The following is a 23,578-nucleotide window of genomic DNA, read 5'->3' on the forward strand; positions in this document are numbered from 1 at the left end:
AAGTATAGGGATAGAAGGAAAATTCCAGAACTTCATAAAATCTATCTGTGAAAAACCCACAGCAAATAAAGCCCATATTTTTGAGTATTTATGAGACTCCTGGTGTCCGGTTGTTCTGTTTTTGTGATCAAGAGGAAATAAGCCAGATAAATAGCCAATAAATATTAATGCACTTATATTGTTAAATACAAGTGATAATACATAAACAAGGAGACTAATTATTTTGAACTACTCCAAATTACCTTCCTCTTTTCTTATGGTTCCTTCCAAATGGCTGCATAACAATAGGAATGTAATGTCTTCTTTAGGCTATTCCTTGAATGTATAGTACAGTCAGCATATATGGATATATATGGATTCTAAGGTTTTCTTTCTTTCTTCCTTCCTTTTTTTTTTCTAAAGTTGGTTTTGTTAAATTTTCATTGATTATTTCTGTTAACCATAGTATAATTTGTTAAAAGATTTTGATAGAGAGTGACATAGATAGTGAGAGAGAGAGCACGGGCAGATAGTGAGAGGGAGCACAAGTGGAAGAGAGTGAGAAGCAGGCTCCCTGCTGAGCAGAAAGCCCAGTGCAGGGCTCCATGTGGGCTAGATCCCAGAACTCTGGGATCAAGACCTGAGCTGAAGACAGATGCTTAACCGTCTGAGCCACCCAGGCGCCCCAACCACAGTATAAATTTTAAGTCTGGAAGAGTAAGGATTACAAATTCTAAGTTACACCGTGCTCCATTCACATGACCTTCCTAGAGAAGTGGGATCACAGATTCAAATGCTAAGTGGCCAAGTAGATAAGAAAGATGTTAAAAATAGGTCTAATATAAGCAGAAGGGATGATTTATGGGCAAATGGCAACTTAGAAAGTAGATGCCCTGACTGAATATTCAAATAAAATGAAAATTTCAAAGCTTTTGTCAGCCAAACAACTATGAGCCAATTTTGGCTTACCAGCTGCCAGTTTGGGATTCCCTCATCTTCAGCTGGTTTTTGTTGGCTTTGTTTTTATTTTTGTTTTGATCTTTGTGACCTGAATCTTTTTAAATGTGCTATTAATTTTTTTCTTTTTCTTTTTTTAGTTTTTATTTAAATTCTAGTTAGTTAAAATATGTTTAATATTAGTTTTAGGTATATAATACAATGATTCAATGATTACATACATCACTCAGTGAACAACAAGTTCACTCCCTAATTCCCATCACTTGTTTCACTCGTCACCCCACCCACCTCCCCTCTGGTAACCCTCAATTTGTCCTCTGTAGTTACAAGTCTGATTCTTGGTTTGCTTCTCTCTCTCTCTCTCTCTCCCCTTTTTTTCCTCTTTGGTCATTTGTTTTGTTTCTTAAATTCCACATATGAATGGAATCATATGTTGTTTGATTTTCTCTGAAATATATTATTTCACTTAGCATAATATTCTCTAGCTCCATCCATGTTATTACAAATGACAAGATTTTGTTCTTGTTTATGGCTGAGTAATATTCATATATATATGAAGATATATGAATATACTACATATATGACATCTCCTTTATCCATTCAATCAACATGATATATCACATAAATAAAAGAAAAAGAATCATATGATCATTTCAATAGATGCAGAAAAAGCATTTGACAAAGTACAACATTGATTCATGATAAAAACCCTCAACAAACCCCATGTGGGGCTCCCAGCTCAGCAGGGGAGTCTTCTTATCTCCCTCTCCCTCTGCTCCTTCTCCTGCTTGTGCATGCACACTCTCTCTCAAGAATGGATAAAATGTATTTAAAATGAGAGCGCTCACCCTAAGATAGGCTTAAAGTTCAAAATGGCACATCAATGAACATTTTTATTATAAAAGTATACCAAAAGTTGAACATAAACCTTCCCAAATTCACTGTTCTGTGGTAGAAGTTGGCTTTTTGAGATAAGCTGCAAAGAGCCACTAACTTCTTAGGAGCACAGTATGGATGATCAAGAGGGCATCAGAACCTTAGGCCTTGATGTTTTGGTGCAAAAACAAACTTAAAACTTGAGGACATCCTTAAAAACGCATCACTAATTGCTGAGAAGCCTTTTATTTCCCTCTGTATTGATTCTAGCATTCCCACAAATACAAAAGAAATTATTCCTACACTATGTTCCACAGAACACAAATTTAGTGACTACCATTGGCACAGCACACTTTTCTGGGCACTGGTGGTTTAACAGTTAACTGAACAAGTATCTTCTCACAAATTCCCTTGCTGGAGACAGAGTAAACAAATAAATGCATTCCTTTTAGGAAGTAAATGCAATTTTAAAGGAAGTTGAAAATTTAGGGTTTGGAGAATGGCTGATAGAAGCATGAGGTGTCAAAAAATAAAATTAAATTGATAAAGCAGAACCTCCTTGGTACCATTCTAGCGGACCTCAAGTAATTAAGGGAGGCATCTTCTAATATCTAGGGAAAAGCAATAAAGGAAGTGAGCAAGACCCTGGTGGTGTATGCCCACCATATATGCAAAAAAGCAAATAGGCCTGGGCTGAAGGAGAGATGTGAGTGAACAGGTTTTCAGAGGAGATGTTGGAAACCAGGGAAGGGGATAAGACTGACCAAGAAGGTCATGAAGACCATCCTGAGAATGTTACTTTTTATTCTGACATGAGCTGGAAAGCCTGTAGAGGTGCAACACGAGCAGGTTTCCATTTTAGAAGAATCACTTTGGCCACTTATTAAATTATAAAATAGAGTTCAAGCTATAATAGAGTCTGCAGTAATAGTAATAATGATAACAACAATGCCATACATATAGGGAGCACTTACTGTATACCAGCTCGTATGCTAGCATTTTACATAATTATTTCGCTTAGTTTTCACTAATGCCCAGTGTCTTGTAAAACAAGTGTAAAAATTGAGGCTTCAGGTGTTTTAGGTAACCAGCCATAGTCAGCCAGCAGAATAGTGTGAGAGTCTGGATTTTCAGCCTGGTAATCTAATTCCAGAGACAATCCTCTCTGGACGTGCTGCAGAATATCCTAGGCAACTTTTAAGACTTGTCCCCACCCACCCCTTGCAGAGATTCTTATTTAAGTGTTTGAGGGTAGGGCCCAGATGTACCATTATTCGAAGTTCTCCAGGGCACTCTATTGTGCAGTCAGAATGGAAGGCTGTTGTGAGATCATGGCAACACAGCAATGCCTAAGATTACACAGCAGAACACTTCATTTCAAATGTATTATTTAGTGAAGTTAAAAAAACAAACAAAAACAAACAAACAGAAACCGTGATACATCTTTCCAGGGGGGAAAAAGCCTTCAGTGCAAACCCCAACATTTTCTATGACAAATATTGGTACTAAGTAGTGACAGCTGTGTACACATTTCAAGAGAAAGTAATTTAAGCACATCATCTGTCCTCCATTCCCACCAGGACCTTGGTCACCCTCAGGAGAGCAATGACCATTCATTGCTACTGCTCTCCACAGGCCTGTCACTGCCCATCGGTCAGAGGACTGTTGCTGTGCTGAAAAGCAGAAGTCTTTTCCTTGGCTCCCTTAGTCAGTAGCAATTTGAGCTCAGTGTTCAGTATTTAAGGGAACTTGCACTCCAGATACAGAACTAAGTCTTCCTCAAGAAACACCAGGAGAAGCCAAAACGTCCATGACTGCCATGATCATTCATGTCCTTGTCCTTATTATTCAGTATGGACATGGAAGACACGCAACATGAAACTGCAGTGATAAAGTTCATTAAACAGGGTAAGATAAATGGATAACATATTTCTGTTTGCTCTAATTCACTGATTGAGGAAGAATTCAAGAGGCATTTTACTGATAATATCAAATATGTCTTCTGATCAAATGTTTCTCTCAAAGAAACAGCAACATGCTCAAACACCCTAGTGGTCATTATACTTATGCATTAGAAGGCAAAGAAAATAGAAGCAAATACACAGAAACATATCACGTCAGGAAACTAACAAGTTCAAAAAAAAAAAAACAAATCTGGACTTAGATAAGCAGAGACTTTATTCAAAAATAGTATTGAAACTGGGAGAATGCTCTGACCTTAGGATTTGAATGTATCTCAAAATAAAATTCAGAGACCCTTTTCTAAGGGTGCCTGCATGGCTCAGTCAGTTAAACGTCTGCTGTCAGCTCAGGTCATCATCCTGGGGTCCTGGGATCCAGCCCTGCATCGTGCTCCCTGCTCAGAGAGGAGCCTGCTTCTCCCTCTCCTTCTGCTGCTCCCTTTCCCACTGCTTGTGCTCTCTCACTCTCAGTCTCTCTCAAATAAATATAAAATCTTAAAAAAATAATAAAAATGTTTTTCTTATAAAGGAAGACATAAGTAGGGCTAGCAGGAAATTCTGAAGGGAAATTGGGCAAATGAGAGGGAGTGAGCAAACTGCATGATCAGAGCTATTTCTCACTGTGGTCAGTTAATTGTCAGGATGACATGCTAAGATAGAGGAGGATGTTCTGCATTTTAATGTTTAATCAAACTTGAGGGCAAGCCAAAATTAAGGAGTCTGTAGGGCAGAGAAAATCCTGACTAACGGCTGGTTAAGCTAAGGAAAGTGTATGTAATGGGTGATACCGAACACTTGGTCACAACTTTACCACTTAATAATTCTTTAGTGATTATTGATCAAAAAAATAAAACATCAGAATTCCATATCATATTGTGATATATAGATTATGAAAGTATAGTGGTTTCCAAATCATTTGAGAAACGAAAATTTTGCTGAGTATTTTGCATACCAAATTTTGATATTAATCACAAAACTGAAAGTTAAACTTTTAAAAGAGCACCATAATCAATATTTTAGTTGGTAATATGTTGCTATATTACATACATGCTCACATAATAAAGTTAAAGGGGTGCTTCCCAAAATCCAATTGCTTAGTGGAAAATTTACTATGAGGATAGTTAGGTGATTATATAAAGAACAGCCCCATTTCTTAGCATTATAAATGAAATATAATGTGTATATACTCTAACTTATTCTTGAATACTGATTAGTTAAATTGATTTAAAGAATTTATTGGAAGGAAGGTGGAGGCAGGGGTATCATATTTGCTCTTTGCACAATGTATATTAATTCTGCAATATATAATGTAATGACAAAAAATTTATTAAAGTTCATAAAAATTGTGTTAAATCATAAAACAAAACTGTTTCCATATTAAAAAGAGAACTAAATGGTTGCCAAGGATGACTAAGCATACTACAATAATATCCCTACATTGTACAACACAGGCCCAAAATGGGTAGAAAAGCTGAGACATAAGTATAGCCCTATCATAGGGTGGAGGAAACTTTGCAAATAGCTGGAACATGAGGATAGACTCAGAAAGTCCCAGGATGGCACTGACAACAGTTGATCCTTATAGCTACATATAATCTTTAAAAGAATGCCATCTTAAAATTAATGAACAAATAAGAAAGGCAAGAAAAACTGTTTCTCCTCATTCAGTAACTTATTCTTGGAGGGTAGTGACATCATTTGGGGGTGTATCTGACTCCTCAGGGGTCTAAGAGTTTAAATTTGGGGCTTTCCAAGTAGACACATGTTAAGATGAAAAATCTTTAAGAATGAATAGGAAGGCAAGAAGTCAATGAACTAAATGAGAGTGAAGAAATAAAATGGGGCAACCTAAGGGCAGTAACATGATACAGAGAACAATCAATGGAAGTGGACAGGCCTGGCTTTAATTCTGGTACTGCCATTTATAAGCTACCTAGTCTCAAACAAATTTACTTAAATACTGAGCTCCAGGTCCCTCCTTTGTAAAGTGCAGTAACAACACACTCATTTACAGGAACCTAGAGTTTAAATGAGATTTAGGGAGAGTATTTAGCTTGGCACCCAATTCCAGGGTATGTGTGTGGTGGGGGTTTCCCCCAAGCCACCAATCAATGATCAGGACACCAGCTGAGTGTTCTACAGTTTAGCTCTATTCTGCCACTATCTACCTAGACATAGTATCAGATACCACAGGTCATCGCCTATACTTCTGACTGACCAACTGCAGATCTGAGTGTCCAATAACCTGCCCTCTTTAGGCTTGAATAATTTGTTAGAGCAGCTCACAGAACTCAGAAAACATTTTACTTACTAGATCACCAGTTTATTATAAAAGGATAGAACTCAGGAACAGCCAGAGGGAAGAGATGCTAAGGGCAAAGTAGGGGAAAGGGTGGGGAGCTTCCATGCCCTCTCTGGGTGTGCCACTCTTCATGAATCTCCAGGTGTTCATTGAACCAGTTCTCTAAACCCCTTTCTTTTTCTTTCTTCTTCTTCTTCTCCTTCTCCTTCTTCTTCTTCTCCTTCGTCTTCTTCTTCTTCTTTTTTTAATGGACGTGAGAGTATATAGGTGATATTTTTCAACCTCCAGCCCCTCTCCCCTCCCCTGAGGTCAGGGGTGGGGGACTGGAGGTAATGGGACTGAAAATTCCAAACCTCTGATATGTGGTTGGTTCTCATAGTGACCAGACCCCATCCTTAGATACTTTTCTAAAGCCACTTCATTTTCTTTCTTTCTTTCTTTCTTTCTTTCTTTCTTTCTTTCTTTCTTCTTCTTTTTTACATAGTAAGTCTAGTTTATTAAGAAGAGTTCAATGGTAGTGTGTTCTTTGCCTTGCTGGAATGTTTCGCAGAGTGAACAAATAGAATCTCTGGACTGGAAAAACACTGGGCCCATGAGGCATGGCCAAAGACAATATCTGGGAGTGAACTTGTAAGCAGAAAGAGTTAGGGTCCCCAGAAAAAGAATGACCAGAGACATAGCTTTCATGACACAAGAGAAGTCATTTTAGGTCCCCAGATAGTTTCTGTGATCCATGCCCTATAGCTTTACTTGCCCCAGCACACTTTTTTTGGTTTGTTTAATTAACATACAATGTATTGTTGGTTTCAGAGGTACAGGTCTGTGATTCTTCAGTCTTATATAATCTAAAGTCACCTCATTAACATAAACCCAGTTTATGTTAATAAACTGGAAAAGGGCTTGTTAGGAATAATAAGACACCCATTCACATTTATGGCTCTGAAGTAATTTCAGGCACTGAAGACAAGGGACCAAATATTATGACAAAAGATGCTCTTACTATAAGGGCCTATTTAGCCGGAGGGATTCCATCTTGGATTAAACAGTCATTTTGTTGTTTATGCAGTAAAACTTAAACTGTCCCTGCCCCACCTTCCCCCAGGGGACTTACTTAAAAACAAGTCCCGGAAACCAGTCCCAGGTAACAAAGCCCAAATACAAGGTGGGTCAGGCCAGGTGGAGGAATCCCATCAGTGGGGGCACATACTGTCTCCCTAGTTACCAAGGAGTGTGGGTCCTGCCTTTTGGGTGCCAATTCTGACCAAGGTGATAGGCTAGTTCAAATATTTACTAAGGTAAATTATAATTCAATTGGTCATTTATGTGTGACCTAGCATGACTGTGCAGCTTTTTCTGTGTGTTACAATCTTATTCGCCACCTGTGCATGGCCAGGCCCAAGCACATGGCCGTTGCCCTTAAAAGCTAGTCTGTGAAGCAGAGAGAGGTCGCCCTCTCTGTAAGAGGTGAGGCCCCGAGCGTTCAGTTTGATTCTTGATGTTCAGCGTGGAATAAAGCTTTGCTTGACCTTTGCTTTGTATCAGTTTTGCTCCTTTAATCACGGAGCCATTATTGGGGGACCTTTCACTCACTGCTCTTACAGACCCAAGAGTTCCAACAGTTTGGGGAGCTGTGATCCAGAAATGGGGGGCAAAGGCCAAATATATATGAGAAATATATCTTGATCATCCCAATGATTAAATATATATATTCCTTATGTTAAGACAAAAAGAAATAACAAGGCCAAAGTGGAGTCACTTATCCCCCAGGACAACAAACTAAAACTTAATTATAGTTTCAACCTTTCTCAGAAGTGGAATTTTAAACCAATCAGCCCTGGCCAACACTACTGAGGTAATATGCCTGATAAAGCCCCCTGCCTTCCCCTTTGGGAATTTAACCTTAACTGAAATAATCCTTTCTTTTCTTTTACTAATACCCTCCATGTCCCGCCCTGTTTGTGCCTATAAAATCCTTCCATTTTGTACAGCTCTTCTGGGCACCTATTTACGAATGGGACGCTGCCCGATTCATGACTCACTGAATAAAGCCATTAAGATCTTTACATATACTCAGTTAAATTTTGTATTTTAGCACTTATAAATCACAATATTACAGAGAGAGATTGTCAAAAGATATATCATGCAATCATAATGGATGAATGTTATTTAGATGCAAATTGAAACAAAGGTACTTGGAAATGGCAAACACACAATTAGGAGACAATTAGGGAAATATGAACACTGCCTGCATGTTTGATGATATTAAGGAATAGCCTAAAAAATATTTTTAGTAGTAATGGCATTATGGTTGTGTCAAAAAAAAAAAGTCTGCTTGTTTTAGAAATACTGAACTGTTTAAGGATAAAATGATATGATTGTAAGGGCCTATTCAGCCAGAGCAGCCCCACCCCGGTTGAACTGACATTTTGTTGTAAAACTTAAATTGACCTTGCCCCCCACCACCAGGGGAATTTATTTAAAAGCAAGTCTGGGAAACACGTCCCAGGTAACAAAGTCCAAGTACAAGGGTGGGTCAGGCCAGGTGGAGGTATTCAATCAGTAGGGGGGCATACTGTCTCCTAGCTACCAAGGAGTATGGGTCCCCGCCCTTTGGGAGCCTTTTGGCGCCAATCCTAACCAAGGTGTGATAGACTGGTTCAAATGTCTACTTAGGGTAAATTGTAATTCAATTGGTCGCCTAGCATCACTGTGGAGTTTCCTGTGTGTGTTACAATCTCATTGGCCACCTGTGTGTGGCCAGGCCCAACCACATGGCCTTTGCTCTATAAGTTAGTCTGGAAAGCAGGGAGGGGTTGTCCTCTCTGGAGGGGCGGCCCCGACCGGTCTTTTTGACGGTAGGTCTGATTCCTGATGCTTGGCACGAAATAAAGCTTTGCTTGACCTTCGCTTTGTATCAGTCTTGCTCCTTTAATCACGGACCCATTATTGGGGGACCCAACATGATGATTGGGATTTGATTTGAAATAATCATAAAAATGTTTGGCTATGCACTATTGACCCTGGGAGAAGGATACAGGAGGATTTATTGTTAGTTTATTACTATAATTGTATGCATTTTATATTTTCCATACTAAAAAAATCTTTTAATTCTTAAGAAACAGAATGATAGTAAGGGTGTGGTGTGGACTACATGAGGCAACACATCAAAAATCTAACCCTTTGCCTGGCACTTACCAGTGAAGGGGTTCCTCCCCAGAATGTACTACTTTGGCATGCAGATTATTTTGAGCTGAAGGCAATGGAGACCCTGTGGGCTCAAGAGGTTTTTCCCCTCCCTTAACTATAGAGAAGAATCTAAATTGGGGGTCTTTCCCAGAATAAGTGTTATTAGCAGAGTTAAATTTTATCTGAGCTACAGGGTAAACAGCTAACTACCAAACATCCCCGATTCTTATTGCCTTGTAAATTGCATTCCCTCCCTCAGAAGTCCCAGACCCCTATACCTTTCTCCTTAGTTGAGGATGACATATATACCCCATTTTGCCTGTCTTTGGAATTTCCATGTCTATGTCAATTTAAGGCCGGATGTTTGGTTCCTGGACCTGTGTGTGTGTGTGTGTAAGATTTTATTTGTCTATTTCACAGAAAGCACAAGTGGGGGTGGGGCGGCAGGTGGGAGGGGCAGAGGAAGAAGCAGACTCCCCACTGAGCAGGAAGCCCCACTAGGGTGGGGATGGGAGACTCTAATCCTAGGACCCAGAGATCAAGACTTGGGCAGAAGGCAGACTCTCAACCCAATGAGGGGCTCAGGTACCCCCCTGGACCTGTTTTAAAAGCATGAGCAGAACTATAGTTGTATTAGTTATAGTAACTTAACTCCACATTCTGTTTTGTCCCCTACTTCATTATGTTTCATTCATCTCTTAACCTCATGCAAGACCAACCATTAACTTTGTCTTTTTACCTCTACTTCCCAACTTACCCACTGATTATAGAACCCTAATGGGGACTGGATGATAAAATTTGCCTTGAGGTATCTAATCATACCAGGTTCCAAACAATGCCTCATCCTCTGGAAGAATGTTTACCTCCAGATTGTTTCAAGTTTTCCACACTCCCCCACCCCACCCTCGGCTCGCCCTGTCTCAAGTCTTCAAGAAACACTTCACCATCCTCTTGTGTATATAAGCTGTCCCTAGGCTCAGCAGAGTAAGACAGCTTTGGCAATGATCTTCTTGTTGGGCTGCTTTTTGATAATAAGGTTTTCTTTGTTTTAAAAGTGGTGTCTCAGGGCCTTTGAGTTGTGCAGTCAGTTGAGCATCTGACTCTTGGTTTGGACTCAGATCATGATCTCAGGGTGATGAGATTGAGTCCCACATCGGGCTCCCTGTGCTCAGCCCTGAGCCTGCTAAAGACTTTCCCTCTCTCTCCCCCTCCTCCCACCCCATGTGCTTTCCTACTCTCTTCGTCTCTCTAAAATAAATAAATAAACCTTTAAAAAAATAAATAAATAAAAGTAGTGTCTCAGACATTGGCTTACTGGGCATCAGGTTCACAGATAAGTTTCAGTTTGGTAACAGATTCTCTGCAGGTATACTATTAAATTTGATTTTCTCCTAGTAATCTGTCCCATGTCAATTTAATTCTTAGGCTGGCTAGAGGGACCTTTGAGGGGACAGGAATTCTTGCTCCTTGACATCAGGCACTTACAAGATCCATCTAAATGCAGTGGGACCATTCTTTGGGAACAGGGCTTCTCATACTATCATGAGCATAAACATCACCTGAGGATCTTGTGAGACTCAGCTTCTGACACAAAAGACCCAGAGAGATCAAGAACCAATGAAAACAAAGGCTGGAAAATTTGGGTTTGGGTCAGAGAATCTTGCAACAGAATGGGCTTGTGACAGGCATGCAGGTAACTACTAGAAAACCAAAGGTATCAAATTCAGTTTTGAACAAGAAATGTAACAGTTTTAAGTGCCCACAACCTTAAAACAATATAAACTGCATGCCTTGAGAGATTATTAAGACAGATACTTTAAGTAGGCAACCAATTTTAAATGGATCATGTGTAAAATATTCCAAAGAATATAAATATCTTAGATAAAAAGTGAAATGGTAGAAATTGAAAATTAAATAGGAAAACAAGGTAGAATTAAGTAATTTGTTTGCAAGGTCATATTGTTCCTAGTTTCATTACCTTCTTCTCTGTTGGAGTCCGTTATCAAAGGAACAGGACTGAGGCAAAGTGAAAGTTATGCAAAGCCTTATTCTATGCCAAGCATTAAAAGTTAGACTGACCGGCCAGGGGAATGAGACTGAGACAAAGTGAAACTTATGTAGAGCTTTATTCTATGCCAAGCATTAGAAGTCAGACCAGGGCCACCTCCGAAGACAGCCACCCCCTCCCGATCTCACAGGCTGGTTTTATAGGGCATAACTGCAGACCCAAGGTATGTGGCTTCTATTGTTAAGGTGTTTATTCCTGGAATCGATACCCGGAACCATACCAGGAACTACGGGGGCGGTTATTCCTGGAATGAAGTCCGTGGATGTAAACAACAATATGGCTACCTAGGCAATATGGAGTTGCTCTGGCTAAGCAGGCCCTAATAGTTAAACAGGTTTTAACATTAAATTGGCCCTAACATTCTCAAATTGGTATTTGTTTATAATATAATTCATTTGGTGGTCTGCTTCCATAGGATAAAGTTTCCTAGAATTTCATTAATTAAGATACACAATTATCATCAGTTCAGTTACTCCAAGAAATAAATAATATTTTATATAATTTGCATATAGTATATTTCCTAAGCAGTCATGCATTTTGAGGAAACAAAAAAAACCCACTTTTTTAGTACAAGTAACAGCTGAGTGATCAATGCCAATGATGGAAAATTTTTAAAAGTAATTAGAGGACAAAATGCATCAGCTCAACAAAGCAGAGGCTTGAGAAAACAAGAAATCATTTTTTAGTTGTATTCAAATTGTCTTGGTATCCTTATTTTAATTTAAGATTCCGTTATTTTCACTCCCAAATATAGTATTCATAAGCAATTAGACTCAGTGATTATAATATCATCACAATTTTCAGTGTTTTTGTGTGTGGCTGAAAGGAAAACCTGAACTGAAGTTTGAGTACTGTGCCATGAGAGCCTAAAAGGAGAAAACTGGGGGCAGCTGGGTGGCTCAGTGAGTTAAAGCTTCTGCCTTCAGCTCAGGTCATGATCTCAGGGTCCTGGGGTCGAGCCCCTCATCCAGCTCTCTGCTCAGCGGAAGCCTGCTTCTGCCTCTCTCTCTGCTTGCCTCTCTGCCTACTTGTGAACTATGTCAAATAGACAAATAAAATCTTAAAAAAAAATTCTCTCTCTAAAAAATAAAAATAAAAAAAAAGGAGAAAACTACTTGCCAAAATATCTGTCTCTAATATAAATTACAAAAAGTACCTCCTGTATTGATTAGCTAATTTTTATTAAGGTATCAGGAAATGACTCTCCATTTCAATTCCATTTATTTCTACATCTTACACAGATGGTGTTGTAGTGACCAAGGGCAGGCCACCCCAAGATGGGCCACTTTGGCATGAACATTATGAGTTAAAAGCAATCCAAACCCAGCAGATTCAGAAAAAGGTCTTTACCTGCCCCTCAACTGCCATTTTTTTTTAACTAGGAATTGAGCTATTAACAGAGACTCCTCTTTATCTATAAAGTTTATCTGCATAAGGTAGGGCAGACTCGTTCTCCCAACATCTCCTTTTACCTTCTTGCTATAGGTTTTTTCCCCCTTGTATCCTCAGACCCTATTCCTCTCCTTATTTCATATAATCTTCATGCTGCCTCACTGTCTTTGGAATGTCCATGGCTGTGTGGAGTCCCATCAGTATGTATGCTATTAACTTTGATTTTCTCTTTTTTTTTTTTTTGTTTTCTTTTGTTTTGTTTTTAAGATTTTACTTATTTATTTGACAGAGAGAGAGAGAAGAGACAGTAAATGAGGGAATACAAGCAGGGGGAACAGGAGAGGGAGGAGCAGGCTTCCAGCTGAGCAGGGAGCTTGATGCCCTGCTGGATCCCAGGACAGATCAGGACCTGAGCCCAAGGCAGCTGCTTAATGACTAAGCCACCCAGGTGCACTTGATTTTCTCTTGTTAATCTGTCTCATTATCAATTTAATTCTTAGTCCAGCTAGAAGGACCTTGAAGGACAAAGGAAATTATTCCTCCCTGACAGTATATTACCATTTGACTAAAAATTATTTTATCTAACTTGTTCTCTTTGAATATGTTCTCTTATTTATTACATAACAATACTAAAAATAATTCTTGTTTCGCCTATGTCAGAGAATTTATTCAGGACACTATAATCTGCAGTATATAGTCTAATGTAATTATTTTTCTCTATTTTTTGAAATAAAATCAGACCAGTAAAAGAATGCAAATGCAATAAGGAATGTTGTAACTTATAAAATGAGTAAGTCCTGGAGAAGTAATATACAGCATGATGACTATAGTTAATACTGTGTTGTACATTTAAAACTTGCTAAGAGGGTAGATCTTAAAAGTTCTCTACACACAGATACACACAATTTTAACTATGTAAGATGTTATATGTGTTACCCTTATTATGGTAATCATTTTACAATATATACGTGTATCAAATCACCACATTGTATATCTTAAACCTACTCAATATTACACCAATTATATGTCAGTAAAGCTGGAAAAAAAGAGAAATTCCTTAACTTTCAAGTCAAGAGGTTGTGACCAGTGAAATGAAATTCTCTGAAAGATAGCAGACACTTACTGTGAGGTGTTCTTAAGAGTCGCCTGAACCAGTTCCTTTCTGTTTTTAATTCCATGTTTTCAGCACACATGATTAATTTTAATTAGATTTTCCAGGGCTAAACTAAGAACACTTATAAAAAATATTTTCTTCATTCTGTGTATCTGGATAATTATATTCCTCAAATACCTGGTTGCTTGCAACTTTGTAAAAAAGACCAACTACATATAACCCAGAAAGGAAGGACACAAAACTGAATTGGCAGGAAAGGTCTAATCCCAGCTCTGTAACTAATTAGTTGAGTAACCTTGGACATGTCGTGGATGCCCTCTAGATACAAATAACCTCAATCTTATAAAGAGATGTTGACCTAGATAGAGAATACCTGTATTGTCTTTTAGATCCTAAAGGCGACTTATTCTCTTATCTTGAGCCTAGGTACTGTTAGGTTTTGTAAATTGTTTGTTTAAACTGTATAGGCAAATTATATGAGTTTGAAGTCTAGATAGCCCAAAAGGGAACAAAACTGAAATTATAAAATGCTAAATTGCATAGCCTAGAAAGAGGTCATTAGCCATTCAAGATGATTACTTGACTTTTAAAAATTATCAGGGCAGAATAATTGCGGTTATTTTGAAAAAAAAAATTTTTTTTTGTTTGACAGACAGAGATCACAAGTAGGCAGAGAGGCAGGCAGAGACAGAGAGAGTGGGAAGCAGACTCCCCACTGAGCAGAGAGCCCAATGCGGGGCTCAATCCCAGGACCCTGGGATCATGACCTGAGCCGAAGGCAGAGGCTTTAACCCACTGAGCCACCCAGGCGCCCCGAAAAAAAATTTTTTTAATTGACTAACTGATAGCAATTAAGTCAGAGAGATAGGCTAGAAAACTTAGCGAGGGTTAAAAACTCAAAGATTTGTATGCTTGCCCTGAAAGTTTTCGTCATTTTAAAATAATCTTATGTTTATACCTGAGAGATTATTCCACAGACATTTTGAAAAGCTAATATATATTTAAATAGAATAACATATAAATGGATTTTTTTTAAAAAAGATTTTATTCATTTGGGAAAGAACGTAAGTGAGAGATACAGAGAGCACAGTTGAGCCTGTGCAAGCTCGAGGTGGGGACAGGGAGGAGCAGAGGGAGAGGGAGAAGCAGACACCCCACTGAGCAGGAAGTCTCAACACCTCTGGGCTTGATCCTGGGACTTCACAATCATGACCTGAGCCAAAGGCAGACACTTAACCAATTGAGCCACCCAGGTTCCCCATAAATGGATTGCTTAACAAATATAATGTGCTATACGACATTATCTCAGAAAATACCAGGAAGCTGTGCCTAAACTCTAGAGCTGTGGCAATAAAATGAACACTTTTCCCCTATGCTTTTTGGAAAAGTTTTTCTTCAAAGATTTGCCATCAATTTGCTCTGCAAATAAATTGGAATTTGCTTTTCTTTGGTGAATATCACCAAAACCATCATCAATATTGATCTTTACATCCAGATTCATCATAATTGTTCTCCCCTCCCCCACTCCTACTTCCTACTCCTTCCCTCAAGTGCAATATTGTCACCTCTTTTTTCATTATTGCTTCCCACATCCTTCTTTCTGTTTCTACATTAGTAATCAAATATTGGCTGTAGGGTATCCATTGCCAGAATCACATAAGGTGTTGGGTCCCCAATGTTGGGTCCCTCAATAATGGGTCCATGATTAAAGGAGCAAGACTGATACAAAACGAAGGTCAAGCAAAGCTTTATTTCATGCCAAGCATCAAGAATCAAACCCACTGCCTGGGGCCATGCCTCTTACAGAGAGGGTGACCCATCCCTGCCTCACAGACTAACTTTTACAGAGCAAAGGCCATGTGGTTGGGCCTGGCCACACACAGGTGGCGAATGAGATTGTAACACACAGAGAAAGCTGCACAGTCATGCTAGGTCACACATAAGTGACCAATTGAATTACAATTTACCCTATAGTAGACATTTGAACTAGTCTATCAGCTTGGTGAGAATTGGCACCCAAAAATGGGGCCCACACTCCTTGGCAGCTAGGGAGACAGTATGCGTGCTTTACTGATTGGATGTCTCCACCTGACCCGACTCATCCCTCTACCTGACCCGACATCCCTGCAGAAAGAAAGAAGAAGAAGAAAGAAAGACCCAATTCTTTTAACTCTTAACTCTACCTGACCTGACCCACCCTTGTATTTGGGATTTGTTACCTGGGACTGGTTTCCCGGACTTGCTTTTAAATAAGTTCCCCGGGGCGGGGGGGGGGGGGGTGGGCAGGGTCAATTTAAGTTTTACTGCATAAACAACAAAATGGTGGTTCAACTGATGTGGGTCTTCTCTGGCTAAAGAGGCCCTTACAAAGGAAAACCAGAAAGCAGTAGAGATGAGTTGCCAGAGCTATTTAGCCAGTACGCCTGACTCTGGTTTCTATCTCCAACTCCTAACGTACTCTCCAGAGACCCTTTCTAAAACAAAGATGAAATCAGATTTTACCAGTGATCAATACCTTCCTTTGAGTTCCTACCTTCAATTAAATGAAACCTAAGTTATTCAACTTAAAAAGTACTGGACTTCTCAGTATCATTTTATTTTATCCATGCAACTAATTTCTTGTCACCTTCTACAAACCACTCTCAAAACTGACCACTCAAGTATCCATGAAATTTCATGCTTAGCTGCTTTTCTTGCAGTCTTCTCTGAAGCATATTTGTCCCTTGCCATTTCATTATTTTATTGGCAAATGTGTACTCATCTTCCTTGATCAGGCTTTTTGGCTAACCAATTATCCCTGTCTCTATCATCATATAAAAATGTATTCTTTACTCTAGAAATTGTTAGTGAATGTCTAAATTGATTACAGAAATTAGTGTATACTAATTAATTAATTATATATTTTATAATAATATATTAATGTATACTAGCAAAAACTATGCTTTGGAAGAAGCATCTCGTTGAGGGCAAAGTTGTTCTAGTGCAAGGCTGCACTCACTGAAGCAAGAAATGCATTCTCTAATTCTTTCAAATGTGACCTATGCTCAGCAAGCTTCTCTTATCCATTCATTCAGGCCTGCAGGGGGCAAACTTCAAAATTTATTATAGTCTTTCTCCATATTCTACAGTTTACTTCAAGAGTAAGTGGGTTTGGAAAAAAATAAAGTAAGTGGGTCCATACAATTAACATCATTAAAGAACAAAAATTAAACCGAGTTAATTTTAAAGATCTATATGGCTATATCAATTAATTCATGAATTGGGCATCATGCCATCTAGCAAGTAGAGAGATGCTCCAAAAGGTTACAAAACGGGAAAGGTTTCTAAAGGTAGGACAAGAAAGTCATAAAAAGGAAAAAAAAAAAAAAAAAAAGGATTATTTAAGGTGAGGTCACCTTCTTTGTGGGACAAAAGGGTCTTATTAGGTAGACTACCTCATCTTCCTTTAGAGGATGGAGAGGGTCCATATGACAGATTACATAATTGGTGCTGATCAAAAAATTCCTGAGTGATTAGATAAAGCTGCATTTCCGGGAGAGGTCGAAACTGCAATTAGATTGGGGTGCCCCAGTGGTTCAGGCAGTTAAGCACCTGACTCTTGATTTCAGATCAGGTCTTGATCTCAGGGCTGTGAGTTCAAGCCCTGTGCTGGGAATGGACCCTGCTGAAAAAACAAACAAACAAACAAACAAAAACCCCAAAACCTGTAATTAGGTTTGACCGTAAGCCCATGTTTGGTGACATGGCCTAGCATAAATGACTCCATTTTGGGCCTATGGTTTTCTTCTGTTTTTTTTTTTTTAATTTTTATTTTTTAAGATTTTTATTGTTTTGTCAGAGAGAGAGAGTACAAGCAGGAGAAGCAGAAGAGGGATAGGGAGAAGCAGACTCCCCACTGAGAAAGAAGACTGATGAGGGACTTGATCTCAGGACCTGGGATCATAACCTGAGCTGAAAGCAGATGCTTAAGCAACTGAGCCACCCAGGCACCCCCTGTTTTGTTTTTTTTAACATCATCAACATTGGAAAACAGGACTTTCTCTTTCTTTATCTGGTAAAAGGCATTTAAGGAGATGTCCGTTTGTGCTATAATATTAGTACCCTCAAAGCATGTGGCATCTTATAGACTAAATAATAGGGCCAGTGATAGGAACTCAGACACAATCTCCAGTAATAATTAAATACCAATTAAGTACAAATCTCATTTCCAGATTTTCTTCTCACATTGTTCAAGAAGCATGCAGTTGCTCACTGTGGGATGACAAGTTATGGTAATAGGGGAAGAAGGATGGCTGATGTGGGAGACGCTACCTCATGGAGAAGGGATTTATACTATGTGTAATTTTATGAATATTTACTGCTTTAATACTTTAGCTTTCATGTAGCCTCCTCTCAAATTCTAGCAGTCACGATGAAATCAATAATTGTTTTCAGGTGTGTGATAGCCAGATGAGATTTCTTCTTTATTTTACACAGGTAATTCACTAGTTTGGACATGTGGAGAGGAATGTAGCTACAAAATAAAAGAGCAGTAATTATAAACTGAATCAATATCAGAGATCAGGTAGATTGGGAATTATCATTAAATTTATGGAAAAAGAGAAGAGAGAGGCAAGATGGCGGAAGACTAGCAGACTGAAATGACATCAGGTAGCAGGAGTTAAGCTAGATAGTTATCAAACCATTCTGAACACCTACAAACTCAACAGGAGATTGAAGAGAAGAGCACCAATTCTAGGAACAGAAAATTGACCACTTTCTGAAAGGTAGGAAGTGTGGAGGAGTGAATCTGAGGTGATGAGAAGATAGACTGCAGGGGAGGGGAAAGCTCCCAACAAGTGGCGGAGCAGTGGAGCACAAAATCAGAACTTTTAGAAGTCTGCTCCACTGAAGTATATGGCTCCAGAGGCTAAGGGGGGGTGGAGCTCTTGTGGGGACAGTGTGGTCTCAGGACCAACAGGGTCACTGAAAAATCGGGGGTGTCTGAGTGGGGCAGAGCTCCCAGGTATCAGAGCAGGGAAGCCAACTACAGAGACAGAGCCAAGGAGTGAGCTCTCACCCCGGGGTTACCTTAAACTGTGATCTATGGCACAGGTGGACCACTGCTCTTTGAGCAGGGACACCACAAGCAGCAAATCCAGGGAGACTAACCTTCCTCCCCTGGAGGCAGAAATCTGCTGGCTTTGGAGATGCCAAATGGGGCTGTGAGTCAGAGACAGAAACTCTCGGTCACAGGCTGGGTAAGCCCAGAGAGCTGCAGGAGACCAGGGAGACAGGAGTGATTGAAACCTCATCTTTAAAGGCACACTGAGGAATGGGATCTCGAGCCCTTGGCTCCTCTGGACTGGAGATTGGGAGGCCACCATTTTCATTCCCATCCTCCAGAGCTCTAGGGAAAGTGTTCAGGGAACAAAAGCTCCTAAGACCAAACCCAAGCAGATTGATACCTTCCTTCCTTCCTTTCTTTTTCTAATTTTTAAATGAACGTATAGTGTGTTTTTATCCCCAGGGGTACAGGTCTAGGACTCGCCAGGTTTCCACATTTCACAGTACTCATCATAGCACATACCCTACCCAATGTCATTTCCCCACCACCCTATCCTGTCCCCAATCCCCCCAGTAATAGTCTGTTTTTTGAGACTGAGTCTTTCATGGTTTGTCCCTCTCCTGATCCCACCTTCTTTCATTTTTTCTTTTCCTATGCCCCCAAACCCCCATATTGCATCTCCACTTCCTCATATCAGGGAGATCATATGATAGTTGACTTTCTCCGACTGACTCACTTTGCTAAGCATAATACCCTCTAGTTCCATCCAGGTCATCGCAAATGGCATGGTTTCATTTCTTTTGATGGCTTCATAGTATTCCATTGTATATATATATACCACTTCTTCTTTATCCATTCCTCTGTTGATGGACATCCAGGTTCTTTCCATAGTTTGGCTATTGTGGACATTGCTGCTATAAACATTCGGTGCACGTGCCCCTTTGGAGCACCACATTTGTATCATTAGGATATATACCCAACAGTGCAAACGCTGGGTCATAGGATAGCTCTATTTTCAGTTTTTTGAGGAACCTACACACTGTTTTCCAGAGTGGCTGCACCAGCCTGCATTCCCACCAGCAGTATAGGAGGGTTCCCCTCTCTCCATATCCTCGCCAGCATCTGTCATTTCCTGACTTGTTAATTTTAGCCATTCTGACTGGTGTGAGGTGGTATCTCATTGTGGTTTTGATTTGTATTTCCCTGATGCCGAGTGATGTGGAGCACTTTTTCATGTGTCTGTTGGCCATCTGGATGTCTTCTTTGCAGAAATGTCTGTTTATGTCCTCTGCCATTTTTTTTTTTTAAGATTTATTTATTTATTTGACAGACAGAGATCATAAGTAGGCAGAGAGGCAGACAGAGAGAGAGGAGGAAGTAGGCTCCCTGCTGAGCAGAGAGCCCGATGTGGGGCTCGATACCAGGACCCTGAGACCATGACCTGAGCCGAAGGCCCTCTGCCCATTTCTTGATTGGATTATTTGTTCTTTGGGTGTTGAGTTTGCTAAACTCTTTACAGATTTTGGACACTAGCCCTTTATCTGATATGTCGTTTGCAAATACCTTCTCCCATTCTGTCAGTTGTCTTTTGGTTTTGTTAAATACTTCCTTTGCTGTGCAAAAGCTTTTGATCTTGATGAAATCCCAATAGTTCATTTTTACGCTTGCCTCCCTTGCCTTTAGCGATGTTCCTAGGAAGAAGTTGCTGTAGTTGAGGTTGAAGAGGTTGCTGCCTGTATTCTCCTCAAGGATTTTGATGGATTCCTTTCTTTTTTTTTTTTTTTTTTTAATTTATTTATTTATTTATTTTTTTAATTTTTTATTTTTTATAAACATATATTTTTATCCCCAGGGGTACAGGTCTGTGAATCACCAGGTTTACACACTTCACAGCACTCACCAAAGCACACACCCTCCCCAATGTCCATAATACCATCCCCTTCTCCTAAACCCCCTCCCCCCAGCAACCCTCAGTTTGTTTTGTGAGATTAAGAGTCACTTATGGTTTGTCTCCCTCCCAATCCCATCTGGTTTCATTTATTCTTCTCCTACCCACTTAAGCCTCCATGTTGCATCACCACTTCCTCATATCAGGGAGATCATATGATAGTTGTCTTTCTCTGCTTGACTTATTTCGCTAAGCATGATACGCTCTAGTTCCATCCATGTTGTCGCAAATGGCAAGATTTCATTTCTTTTGATGGCTGCATAGTATTCCATTGTGTATATATACCACATCTTCTTGATCCATTCATCTGTTGATGGACATCTAGGTTCTTTCCATAGTTTGGCTATTGTGGACATTGCTGCTATAAACATTCGGGTGCATGTGCCCCTTTGAATCACTACGTTTGTATCTTTAGAGTAAATACCCAATAGTGCAATTGCTGGGTCATAGGGCAGTTCTATTTTCAACATTTTGAGGAACCTCCATGCTGTTTTCCAGAGTGGCTGTACCAGCTTCCATTCCCACCAACAGTGTAGGAGGGTTCCCCATTCTCCGCATCTTCGCCAGCATCTGTCATTTCCTGACTTGTTTATTTTAGCCATTCTGACTGGTGTGAGGTGAGATCTCATTGTGGTTTTGATTTGTATTTCCCTGATGCCGAGTGATATGGAGCACTTTTTCATGTGTCTGTTGGCCATCTGGATGTCTTCTTTGCAGAAATGTCTGTTCATGTCCTCTGCCCATTTCTTGATTGGATTATTTGTTCTTTGGGTGTTGAGTTTGCTAAGTTCTTTATAGATTCTGGACACTAGTCCTTTATCTGATATGTCATTTGCAAATATCTTCTCCCATTCTGTCAGTTGTCTTTTGATTTTGTTAACTGTTTCCTTTGCTGTGCAAAAGCTTTTGATCTTGATGAAATCCCCATAGTTCATTTTTTCCCTTGCTTCCCTTGCTTTTTGTGTTGTTCCTAGGAAGATGTTGCTGCGGCTGAGGTCGAAGAGGTTGCTGCCTGTGTTCTCCTCAAGGATTTGGATGGATTCCTTTCGCACATTAAGGTCCTTCATCCATTTTGAGTCTATTTTTGTGTGTGGTGTAAGGAAATGGTCCAATTTCATTTTTCTGCATGTGGCTGTCCAATTTTCCCAGCACCATTTATTGAAGAGGCTGTCTTTTTTCCATTGGACATTCTTTCCTGCTTTGTCGAAGATGAGTTGACCATAGAGTTGAGGGTCTATTTCTGGACTCTCTATTCTGTTCCATTGATCTATGTGTCTGTTTTTGTGCCAGTACCATGCTGTCTTGATGATGACAGCTTTGTAATAGAGCTTGAAGTCCGGAATTGTGATGCCACCAATGTTGGCTTTCTTTTTCAATATCCCTTTGGCTATTCGAGGTCTTTTCTGGTTCCATATAAATTTTAGAATTATTTGTTCCATTTCTTTGAAAAAGATGGATGGTACTTTGATAGGAATTGCATTAAATGTGTAGACTGCTTTAGGTAGCATAGACATTTTCACAATATTTATTCTTCCAATCCAGGAGCATGGAACATTTTTCCATTTCTTTGTGTCTTCCTCAATTTCTTTCATGAGTACTTTATAGTTTTCTGAGTATAGATTCTGTGTCTCTTTGGTTAGGTTTATTCCTAGGTATCTTATGGTTTTGGATGCAATTGTAAATGGGATTGACTCCTTAATATCTCTTTCTTCTGTCTTGCTGTTGGTGTAGAGAAATGCAACTGATTTCCGTGCATTGGTTTTATATCCTGACACTTTACTGAATTCCTGTATAAGTTCTAGCAGTTTTGGAGTGGAGTCTTTTGGGTTTTCCACATATAGTATCATATCATCTGCGAAGAGTGATAATTTGACTTCTTCTTTGCCGATTTGGATGCCTTTAATTTCCTTTTGTTGTCTGATTGCTGAGGCTAGGACCTCTAGTACTATGTTGAATAGCAGTGGTGATAATGGACATCCCTGCCGTGTTCCTGACCTTAGCGGAAAAGCTTTCAGTTTTTCTCCATTGAGAATGATATTTGCGGTGGGTTTTTCATAGATGGCTTTGATGATATTGAGGTATCTGCCCTCTATCCCTACACTTTGAAGAGTTTTGATCAGGAAGGGATGCTGTACTTTGTCAAATGCTTTTTCAGCATCTATTGAGAGTATCATATGGTTCTTGTTCTTTCTTTTATTAATGTGTTGTATCACATTGACTGATTTGCGGATGTTGAACCAACCTTGCAGCCCTGGAATAAATCCCACTTGGTAGTGGTGAATAATCTTTTTAATGTACTGTTGAATCCTATTGGCTAGTATTTTGTTGAGTATTTTCGCATCTGTGTTCATCAAGGATATCGGTCTATAGCTCTCTTTTTTGGTGGGATCCTTGTCTGGTTTTGGGATCAAGGTGATGCTGGCCTCATAAAATGAGTTTGGAAGTTTTCCTTCCATTTCTATTTTTTGGAACAGTTTCAGGAGAATAGGAATTAGTTCTTCTTTAAATGTTTGGTAGAATTCCCCCGGGAAGCCGTCTGGCCCTGGGCTTTTGTTTGTTTGGAGATTTTTAATGACTGTTTCAATCTCCTTACTGATTATGGGTTTGTTCAGGCTTTCTATTTCTTCCTGGTTCAGTTGTGGTAGTTTATATGTTTCTAGGAATGCATCCATTTCTTCCAGATTGTCAAATTTATTGCCGTAGAGTTGCTCATAGTATGTTCTTATAATAGTTTGTATTTCTTTGGTG

Source organism: Mustela nivalis, assembly GCF_964662115.1.
Source record: "Mustela nivalis genome assembly, chromosome: X".
NCBI classification, from domain to species: domain Eukaryota; kingdom Metazoa; phylum Chordata; class Mammalia; order Carnivora; family Mustelidae; genus Mustela; species Mustela nivalis.